This window comes from Lepidochelys kempii, chromosome 1 (assembly GCF_965140285.1).
Source record: "Lepidochelys kempii isolate rLepKem1 chromosome 1, rLepKem1.hap1, whole genome shotgun sequence".
Classification (NCBI taxonomy): domain Eukaryota; kingdom Metazoa; phylum Chordata; order Testudines; family Cheloniidae; genus Lepidochelys; species Lepidochelys kempii.
This window is the reverse complement of record NC_136380.1, coordinates 34072653-34083858: the sequence shown is the minus strand read 5'-3', so window position 1 is coordinate 34083858 and position 11206 is coordinate 34072653.

Here is an 11206-nt window from a genome sequence, read left to right as displayed (position 1 = left end):
GGAGTCCACCTAGAATCCTTCTTTTTGTAGTGTTGGTAGGGAGGTCTCTGTGGATTAGTATGTTCAGAGCTGTGTTGGAAATATTCCTTGAGTCAGAGACGTCGAAAATAGGATTCTAGGTCACCACAGAACTGTATCATGTTTGTGGGGGTGGAGGGGCAGCAGGAGAGGCCCTGAGATAGGACAGCTGCTTCTGCTGGGCTAAGAGTATAGTTGGATAGGTTAACAATATTGCTGGGTGGGTTGAGGGAACACTCACAAATCTTGGGAGACAGGCTAGACCTTGCCTACAGACAGCCACCCAACCTGAAGCAAATACTCACCAGCAACCACACACCACACAACAGAACCACTAACCCAGGAACCTATCCTTGCAACAAAGCCCGTTGCTAACTGTGCCCACATATCTATTCAGGGGACGCCATCACAGGGCCTAATCACATCAGCCACACTATCAGAGGCTCGTTCACCTGCACATCCATCAATGTGATATGTGCCAGCAATGCCCCTCTGCCATGTACATTGGTCAAACTGGACAGTCTCTACGTAAAAGAATAAATGGACACAAATCTGATGTCAAGAATTATAACATTCATAAACCAGCCGGAGAACACTTCAATCTCTCTGGTCACGCGATTACAGACATGAAAGTTGCAATATTACAACAAAAAAACTTCAAAACCAGACTCCAGCGAGAGACTGTTGAATTGGAATTCATTTGCAAATTGGATACAATTAACTTAGGCTTGAATAGAGACTGGGAGTGGCTAAGTCATTATTCAAGGTAACCTATTTCCCCTTGTTTTTTCCTACCCCCCCCCCAGATGTTCTTGTTAAACCCTGGATTTGTGCTGGAAATGGCCCAACTTGATTATCATACACATTGTAAGGAGAGTGATCACTTTAGATAAGCTATTACCAGCAGGAGAGTGCGATGAGGGGAGGTATTTTTTCATGCTTTGTGTGTTTAAAAAGATCTTCTACACTTTCCACAGTATGCATCCGACGAAGTGAGCTGTAGCTCACAAAAGCTTATGCTCAAATAAATTGGTTAGTCTCTAAGGTGCCACAAGTACTCCTTTTCTTTTTGCGAATACAGACTAACACGGCTGTTACTCTGAAACCTGCTTGGAAATGTCTTTCCCCCCAAAATCCTCCCCAAACCTTACACCCCCTTTCCTGGGGAAGGCTTGATAAAAATCCTCACCAGTTTGCATAGGTGAACACAGACCCAAACCCTCGGATCTTAAGAACAATGAAAAAGCAATCAGGTCCTTAAAGGAAGAATTTTAATAGAAGAAAAAGAATCACCTCTATAAAATCAGGATGGTAAGTACCTTACAGGGCAATTAGATTAAAAACATGGAGAATCCCTCTAGGCAAAACCTTAAGTTACAAAAAGACACAAAAACAGGAATATCCATTCCATTCAGCACAGCTTATTTTCTCAGCCATTTAAACAAACAGAATCTAACAGATCTCCAGCTAGATTACTTATTAAGTTCTAAGACTCCATTCCTTTCTGTTCCCGGCAAAAGCATCACACTGACAGAGAGAGCCTTTGTTTCTCCCCCTCTCCAGCTTTTAAAGTATCTTGTCTCCTCATTGTCATTTTAGTCAGGTGCCAGGGAGGTTATCCTAGCTTCTTAACCCTTTACAGGTGAAAGGGTTTTTCCTCTGGCCAGGAGGGATTTTAAAGGTGTTTACCCTTCCGTTTATATTTATCACATGCCCCCCAAATCACAGGTAGGGTGAAACGCCGACTGTGATTTCTTCCTGGAGCTCTAGGAGAAAACAGAGTTAATAAGACACATGCACCTCGAAATATACTACCAATTGTATAAAGACTAACAATATTTTCCACATCTCAAGAATGATTTTAACCAGTTGATTCTGGGAAACTTTCATGGGAGAGTGCATCAGCCACTTTGTTAAAAGCTCCTGAGATGTGTTGGATGTCGAAATCAAAATCTTGGCGAGCTAAACTCCACTGAATAAGTTTTTTGTTATTTCCTGCTGCAGTATGAAACCACTATAGTGCAGCATGGTCAGTTTGCAGGTAGAAATGCCATCCCCAAACATATGGGCGTAGCTTTTCCTGAGCTTAGACAATGATGTAACATTCTTTTTCACTGACTGACCAGTTGCTTTCCCTCTCAGACAGCTTCTTGCTGAGAAACACTACAGGGTCGAATTCTTGATCCGGTCCTTCTTGCATTAAAACTGCTCCCACACCACACTCGGACACATCTGTGGTTACTAGGAATGGTTTGTCAAAGTCTGGGGCTCTTAGTACAGGGTCAGACATAAGTGTTGCTTTAAAATGGTTAAAGGCCTTCTGACACTCTTCAGTCCACTGAACGGCATTTGGCTGTTTCTTTTTGGTTAGGTCTGTCAGTGGGGCGGCAATTTGGCTGTATTGCGGTACAAATCGCCTGTAATAATTGGCCAAGCCTAAGAGTATTGAACCTGTTTCTTTGACTTTGGGACAGGCCACTTTTGGATAGCATCCACTTTGGCCTGTAGGGGGTTGATAGTTCCTTGACCCACCTGGTGTCCAAGGTAAGTCACTCTGTTTAGGCCTATTTGACACTTCTTAGCCTTAACAGGTTAGTCCTGCCTCCCTTATGCGCTCGAAGACTTTTTGTAGATGTTCCAGGTGTTCTGCCCAGGAATCTGAAAATATGGCCACATCGTCAAGGTAGGCGACTGCATATTCTCCTAATCCCGCTAGGAGACCATCTACAAGTCTTTGGAAGGTGGCAGGTGCATTCCGCAGCCCGAAAGGGAGTACATTAAATTCATACAGCCTGACATGTGTGGTGAAGGCTGACCTTTCCTTGGCGGATTCATCTAGTGGTACCTGCCAGTACCCCTTGGTTAAGTCCAAGGTAGAGATGAACTGGGCCCATCCCAGTTTCTCTAATAGTTCATCTGTGCATGCCATTGTATAGTTGTCTGGGCGAGTTACAGCATTTAGCTTATGGTAGTCCACGCCAAAACGTATCTCCTCATCTGGTTTGGGAAGTAGAACCACTGGAGATGCCCATGCACTGCCAGAGGGGTGGATTACACGCATCTGTAGCATATCCTGGATCTCCCATTCTATAGCAGTTTTAGCTTGAGGAGACACCCGGTAAGGTTGGACTTTAACCGGGTGAGCATTACCTGTGTCAATGGAGTGGTATGCCCGTTCAGTCAGTCCTGGGGTGGCTGAGAATGTCGGCACGTAGCTAGTGCACAGCTCCTGGATGTGCTGTCGCTGCATTCACCCAAGGGTCATGGAGAGGTTCACCTCTTCCACACCACCAGCACTTTTCCCTTTGTAGACACCTTCAGGCCACTCAGCATCATCTCCTCCCTGGGCTGTAAACTGACAAACCTTTAATTCTCTGGAATAAAAGGGCTTTAGAGAATTAATATGGTACACCTTAGGCTTTTGGTTGGAGGTGGGGAATGCTATGAGATAATTAACAGTTCCCAGGCATTCCTGGCCCGTGAATGGCCCTTCCCACAACACTTCCATTTTATGGGCCTGGAGTGCCTTTAAGACCATGACCTGGTCTCCTAGTTTGAAGGCACGCTCTCTGGCATGTTTATCTTACCAGGCTTTTTGCTCTTTTTGAGTATCCTGTAGGTTTTCTTTAGCAAGGGCTAGAGAGGTTCGGAGGGTGTTTTGTAGGTTGGTTACAAAGTCCAGAATGTTAGTTCCTGGAGAAGGTGTAAATCCCTCCCATTGCTGCTTCACCAACTGTAATGGCCCCTTAACCTTGCGGCCATATACAAGTTCAAATGGTGAAAACCCTAAACTGGGATGTGGTACAGCTCAGTAGGCAAAGAGCAACTGCTGCAACACTAGGTCCCAATCACTGGAATGCTCATTTACGAATTTACGTATCATGGCCCTCAAAGTTCCATTAAACTTCTCCACCATGCCATTTGCTTGATGGTAAGGGGTGGCAAACAAGTGATTTACCCCATGAGCTTCCCAAAGGCTTTCCATAGTTCCTGCCAGAAAATTAGTTCCTGCATCTGTGAGGATGTTGGAGGGCCAACCCTGGCAAAAATGTCTGCTAGTGCCTGGCACACACTTTTAGCCCTTGTGTTGCTTAGAGCTACTGTTTCCGGCCATCGGGTGGCAAAATCCATGAAAGTCAGTATGTACTGCTTTCCTCTGGGTGTCTTTTTTGGAAAAGGACCCAGAATATCCACAGCTACTCACTGAAATGGAACTTCAATGATGGGGAGTGGCTGCAGAGGGGCTTTGACCTGGTCTTGGGGTTTTCCCACTTTTTGGCATACCTCACAAGACCGGACATAGGTAGAAACATCCTTGCCCATTCCCTCCCAGTTGAATGACCTCCCCAAATGGTCTTTGGTCCTGTTCACCACAGCATGGCCACTAGGATGATCGTGGGCTAAACTCAAGAGCTTGACCCAGTACTTAGTTGGAACTACCAACTGTCTCGGAGGATGCCAGTCTTCCTGGTGTCCACCAAAAAGAGTTTCCTTGTATAAAAGTCCTCTCTCTACAACAAACCTGGATCGATTAGAAGAGCTGAGAGGCGGTGGGTTGCTCCGTGCCGCCGTCCAAGCTCTCCTGAGGCTTTCATCTGCTTCCTGTTCGGTCTGGAACTGTTCCCTTGATCCTGGAGACATCAGTTCCTCATGGGATTGTGGACCTATGCTTGGTCCCTCTGGAAGCGATGTAGGGGATGCGGCTGTTTCCAATGACTGTGAACCGCTCTCTGCTTGTGCACTATGTTGGGGTTCAGGCTCTGGCTGAGCCTCTTGTGTAGGGTTATCAGCTGCTGCTGGTTCAGGTTTGGTGGGGCCCTCTGGTGTTGGGTTGCAAGTACTGGATTCAGTGCTGGCAATGGGTCCAGTGCTGGTTGTTTCCCCAGTTTCAGTTCTGGGACTGGCTCTGTCTGGGTCTCTGGGACTGGATCCACTACTTCTGTTGCAGATGTTGGCCTGGGGTCTGATTCCATCACCTCTGACCGGGTCCTGGTAGAAGTTTCCAGAATAGAGCGAGGAGTGACAGCTTGTTTAGCCTGGCTGCGGGTGACCATTCCCACCCTCTCGGCTAGCTTCATCTGTTTGGCCAAGTCTTCCCCCAACAGCATGGGGATGGGATAATCATCATAGACTGCAAAAGTCCACGTTCCTGACCAGCCCTTGTACTGGACAGGCAACTTGGCCGTAGGCAAATTAAAAGAGTTTGACTTGAAGGGTTTAGTCATCACTTGGATCTCTGGGTTGATTAAATTGGGGTCCACTAAGGAAGCATGGATAGCCGACACTTGTGCTCCAGTGTCCCTCCATGCGGTGACCTTCTTCCCTCCCACACTCAGTTTCCCTCCGCTCTGAGGGTATCTGGGAGGTGTCTGGGCCTGAGGACCTCTGGTGTGATTCTGGTGCAATGAACTGTAATCTGTTGGGATTCTTGGGGCAGTTGGCCTTTACATGCCCCGGCTCATTACATTTAAAACATTGTCCAGCTGACGGGTCACCGGGGCGAGGTGGGTTGCTGGAGAACAGTGTGGCGGGACGATAAGGTGTCTGGAGGGTTACTTGGGGGGTAGTTGGGGCCTTGGGCTGCCCCCGGTAGTAGGGTGTGGTCTGAGGTTGTCCCTTCTGGTATACGCTCCAACTGCGACCAGTTTTTTTCTTTTCTGCCACCTCCACCCATTTGGCTCCAATCTCCCCCGCCTCAATTACAGTTTTGGGCTTCCCATCTAGGATGTATCTTTCTATTTCCTCAGGAACACCCTCTAAGAACTGCTCCATTTGCATTAGGAAGGGCAACTCTTCTGGAGATTTAACACTTGCTCCCGATATCCAGGCATTCCAATGTTTCACAATGTGGTAGGCATGTCGGGTAAATGACATGTCTGGTTTCCACCTTAGGGCTCTGAACCGCCGACGGGAATGCTCGGGTATTAGCCCCATTCTGACTCTCACCTTGGTTTTAAACAGTTCATACTGGTTCATGTGTTCCTTAGGCATTTCAGCTGCCACCTCAGCTAAGAGTCCACTGTGCTGCGGCCTCAGGTCTACCATGTATTGGTCTGTAGAGATGCTGTACCCAAGGCAGGCCCTTTCGAAGTTTTCTAATAAGGCCTTGGTATCATCGCCTGCCTTGTAGGTGGGGAACTTTCTGGGATGGGAAGTGGTACCTGGAGAAGGATTGCTAGTGTTTGTTGGTATATTCTGCTGAACCTTTGCCTTCTCCATCTCCAGTGCATGCTTCCTCTCCTTTTCCTTCTCCTCCAGTTCTTTGTCCCTTGCCTACATTTCTTTTTCCCTTGCCTCCATTTCTCTCCTGTGGGCAGCCTCCATTTCTTTTTTCTTTGGCCACTTGTGCATCCATCTCCATCTGTACCAATCTTTCATGTTCCTTTTGTCTTTCCTCAGCCTCAAATCTAGCTAATTCCAGCTTCTGTTGAACAGTGCAGTCTGTCATCCTAACCTCTCTGTTTTTAACTAACTTTACACCCACGAGTTAGAAAGAAAACAAAAAAAAACCTTGGCTTGTAAAATTTTGCTGTGTTATCCGGATACCTATGTTTTCTGATAGTGATTGTCAGCCTACAGAAAAATCCTTTAAAAAACCCCCAAAACCCTAACACCTTTGTCTCCAGGTAAATAGGCAGAAAACCCCTCTAGTTGCTCTTAGGTAAAAAACAATTTCAGGTATGTGAAGACTTGTGAATTTCCCTGCAGGAGGTTAACTACGCTGCCTTTAGGTAGAGAAAACTCCAGCTCACAAAAGACAATTCTCTTTTGTCTCTGCTCTGGCCCCCAAGCAGAGACAAAAAAAAAATCTAACTGCTTTCAGCCGAAAACCTGCTTTCCAGCAGCCCAAAGGAAAAAAAAATTCCTTTTAAAATCTGTGCTTCTGGTTCAAAAAATCTCAAATTGATCTCAAAAGGATTTCAAGTTAATCCCACCGCTCTGCCACCATGTCAAGGTTCCTTCCCCACTCTGAATTCTAGGGTACAGATGTGGGGACCTGCATGAAAACCCCCTAAGCTTATTTTTACCAGCTTAGGTTAAAACTTCCCCAAGGTACAAACTATTTTACCTTTTGTCCTTGTACTTTCTCGCTACCACCACCAAGCGTCTAACAGATATATAACCAGGAAAGAGCCCGCTTGGAAACGTCTTTCCCCCCAAAATCCTCCCCAAACCCTACACCCCCTTTCCTGGGGAAGGCTTGATAAAAATCCTCACCAATTTCCATAGGTGAACACAGACCCAAACCCTTGGATCTTAAGAACGATGAAAAAGCAATCAGGTTCTTAAAAGAAGAATTTTAATTGAAGGAAAAGTAAAAGAATCACCTCTGTAAAATCAGGATGGTAAATACCTTACGGGGTAATTAGATTCATAACATAGAGAATTCCTCTAGGCAAAACCTTAAGTTACAAAAAGACACAAAAACAGGAATATCCATTCCATTCAGCACAGCTTATTTTCTCAGCCATTTAAACAAACAGAATCTAACGCATCTCTAGCTAGATTACTTACTAAGTTCTAAGACTCCATTCCTTTCTGTTTCTGCCAAAAGCATCACACAGACAGAGAGAGCCTTTGTTTCTCCCCCTCTCCAGCTTTTAAAGTATCTTGTCTCCTCATTGGTCATTTTGCTCAGGTGCCAGCGAGGTTATCCTAGCTTCTTAACCCTTTACAAGTGAAAGGGTTTTTCTTTTGGTCAGGAGGGATTTTAAAGGTGTTTACCCTTCCCTTTATATTTATGACAGGAAAATAAAATAAAAATGTGTGTAGAATCCCAGAAATCATGACTTGCCAGAATCAGCCAGAATTCTTACCTCAAGTGTTTTGAATTTTGGTCTCTATCTAGAATCCATGATTTTCAAGTGGTTCTAAATCTAGCACAAATGAGCTATTTTTCAAGGCAAATTAAGTGATATACAGTGGTGAAGGCAAAAATATATTTGGGGAATTTTGCACACATTTGGCTGTTTAACTTTCCTGGGAGAGGAAACTGCATTGGCTGAGAAAAGAAAAATACAGAGATGCCACCAAACAGTTTTCACTCTGTGTGTGTGTGAGAGAGAAAGAGAGAGACAATTAATGAAGAATCCTCACACAACATTTTAGTCATCTTGCATATCTAATCTGAACACGTTCAGTAAATGACTTTTGACCAATTGCATGATATTTTTCAAATGGCTAACAATATTTTTCATTATTTGCTCAGGAATTATTGCGATTATAGTTGAATATATTTTCTCTCTCTCATTTTTAGGAATCTGTTCTTCCCTCTTGCAAAAATGAATTTCCGATTGATGCTAGTGGGACTGAAGAGCCAGATTCTTCTCTCCCTTAAACTGGTTTTATATAAGTGTAACTCCATTGACTTCAGTAGAGCTGCTCCTAATTTTACACCAGGGTAAGAGGCAAATCTGGCCTTAAATATTCATATGAAGGGGAGGAAATGCACAAGTGATGCAGAGAAAACTTATTTGTAAATATTTGGTAAAAATTCACTGTGAATTAATTTTTCCTTTGCCAGCACTGGGCAAATAATTAAAAAATATATTATTGAATATTTTATTAGAAAATGTTATGAAATGTACTGAATAAACTATCCCATGAATATGTCAAAGAATTATTTGCATGGCTCAAATTGTGTATTTTTCCAGAACATATGTGGGAAACAGATACTTTTCTTTTTATAAGATTTTTATGTCATCTGAAAGAAGTCATAATAATAACTAGCTGTTACATAGCACTTTTCATCAGTAGATCTCAAAGCACATAAATATAAGGTATATGCACAGGGTAAAAGGAAAAGCAGATACAGGGACATGAACATTATTGGAACAGACCAATGCTCTGTTTACTCCAGTATCCTGTTGCCACAGCCCTGGCTGGACACTCATCAGGCTGTTGTCTTTAGGTCCCGCCATGCTGGACCCATGTGCTCTTAAGCATCCTTGGGTCTGAGTAGACTCCTGCACTTTTTTCTTTGACCTCTCTATCACACTTCCTGAGTATAGGCTCTCTGTCTTCGATCCCTTCACACAAGTAGACCCCACAGCCCAACCGCTCTAGGCCCCAAGACAAGTACTGACCTCCAAAACACCGCAGTTGCTTAAGCACATCATTTTCCAGGGCTCCAACCCATACACAATCTGGTTTACAGTCTACCTCTTCAAGATATGTGATGGTTGGAGCACATAACACACAAGCTTTGTAAAGGTTCCTAACACAGTTACTGTTTACTTTAGACAGCACAAGAAATATACAGAACTAGGTAAAAACAGTAAAACAACAGTATGCCATCCCCTGCCTCGGTTTGTTTCACCACCCTTGAGTGTTCTTTGGAATTTGGTCAGAATCCTCTAGGATATCCACTTTTGCACATGGTTTCTGCTCCAAATCATTGAGTCTCTCTCTCTCACCTGCTGCTCTGGTTTCTCCCCTCCAGCCAGCATTTTAAAACTTGGCTGGTCCCTCAGTCAGAAAAGGTTCACACTGCAACCAAAGTATGCTCTTTTGTTCTTCTCTCCTGCCTAAACTTAATTTGTCTTTTTGAACTCCCTCTCTGTCACATTTCCCCCTTTGACCTCCTGTTTGGGGATTTTCCAGTCTCCACGTCCCCCTCTTTGCAGATAAACTTGGTCAAATTGGATTTCTGGTTCAGGCACCCACCTTAGCATACCCATTGTTTGGCGAGAGCACAGTCATTAAAGTTAATAATGTTTTTTTAATTGTTCTCTAGTTTTTTTCCAAATAGGGTGGGTGATGCATGTCAGGGACAATGTCAGCCCATGTTTGAGTATTACGTACTGAGGCATTCAATAGAACTGCAATTTCATAAAATTAATAAGTATTCATAAGCTGTACAATGACAGATTTCTCAGATCATCACCCTTGTCTATGACAGGCCCAAATGTGGATGTTCCAAGGCAGTTGCAATATCCCCATAAGACAATTAATAATACAATATTAGCTCTTGTGAGGATATTCCCACCTCACTCTAGATCTGTGCTTTAATGCCCATTTCCCAAGGGCTGATGTCCACTATGGGCTGGTCTCCACAATCGATGCAGCAGGGACCAATTTAGCAGGTATAGTGAAGACCCACTAAATCGATGGCAGAGCACTCTCCGGTCGACCTCAGTATTCCAGCTCTCTGAGAAGAGTAAGGGAAGTTGACCGGAGAGTATCGCCCATCGACTCAGCGCCATGAAGACACCCGGGGTAAGTCGACCGAAGCTAAGTCAACTCCAGCTACATTATTTACATAACTGGAGTCATGTAACTTAGGTCGACTTACCCCTGTCATGAAAAGAAGCCTTGAGTCTTATCCAAAGTTAGTGACTAAATCAAGAAACACAAACATATTGAAAAAGTGAAATAAAAATGTGAGAAAGCAGGCTACCATCTATTCCTTCTGGTCTTTTACATTTATTACCACAAAGCAAATTAAGTCTGAGGGGTAGGTGACCGCTTATTATTATTGTTGCTGGTAGTTATTAATTTGTTAAATGCTAAAGATGTGTTTGGTCCTATGCAAAATGAAAACCGAAAGACAGTTCCCTGCTCTGAAGAGCTCATATTCTAAAATGCAAATATAGAGGAGGACAGGATGCACTGGCAAATCAAGAGGAGAGGAAAGCAAGCTATTATTACTATTTGTGGTTCTTTCTTTATTTTGATCAACTTGCAACTCACATTACACAGGTAATGAGTTTTAGCAGGGGATTTGCTTTCCCTTTTTGAATATTAGCATAACATTATGACTCTTCTAGTCTTCTGAAAAGTCCTCAGTATTCCAAAATTTCTTAAAAATGAAGGTCACCCTGCTAGAGATCTTCTTTACCAGCTGTTGGAGGATTCTTGGATGAAAGTTACCCAGAACTGTTGATTTATAAATGTTTATCTCTAGCAAATGTCATTTATCATCCCCCTTAGTTTCTAATGGACTGGAATGGATTTCATTAACTTCACAAGATACAAACATATCATCCTGCTTGTTTCCAAATTCAGAACAGAAATATTTGACTATTTCTGCCTCTTCTGCATTATCATTAACAATTTTACCATCTAAATCTAGTAATGGGATTATATCACTGCTAGGGTTTCTTTTGTTGTAATATACTTTTTAAAAAATTCTTATTGACCTTAGCCCTCCAGCCATCTATCTTTCCCTGATGTCTTTTGCTTCTCT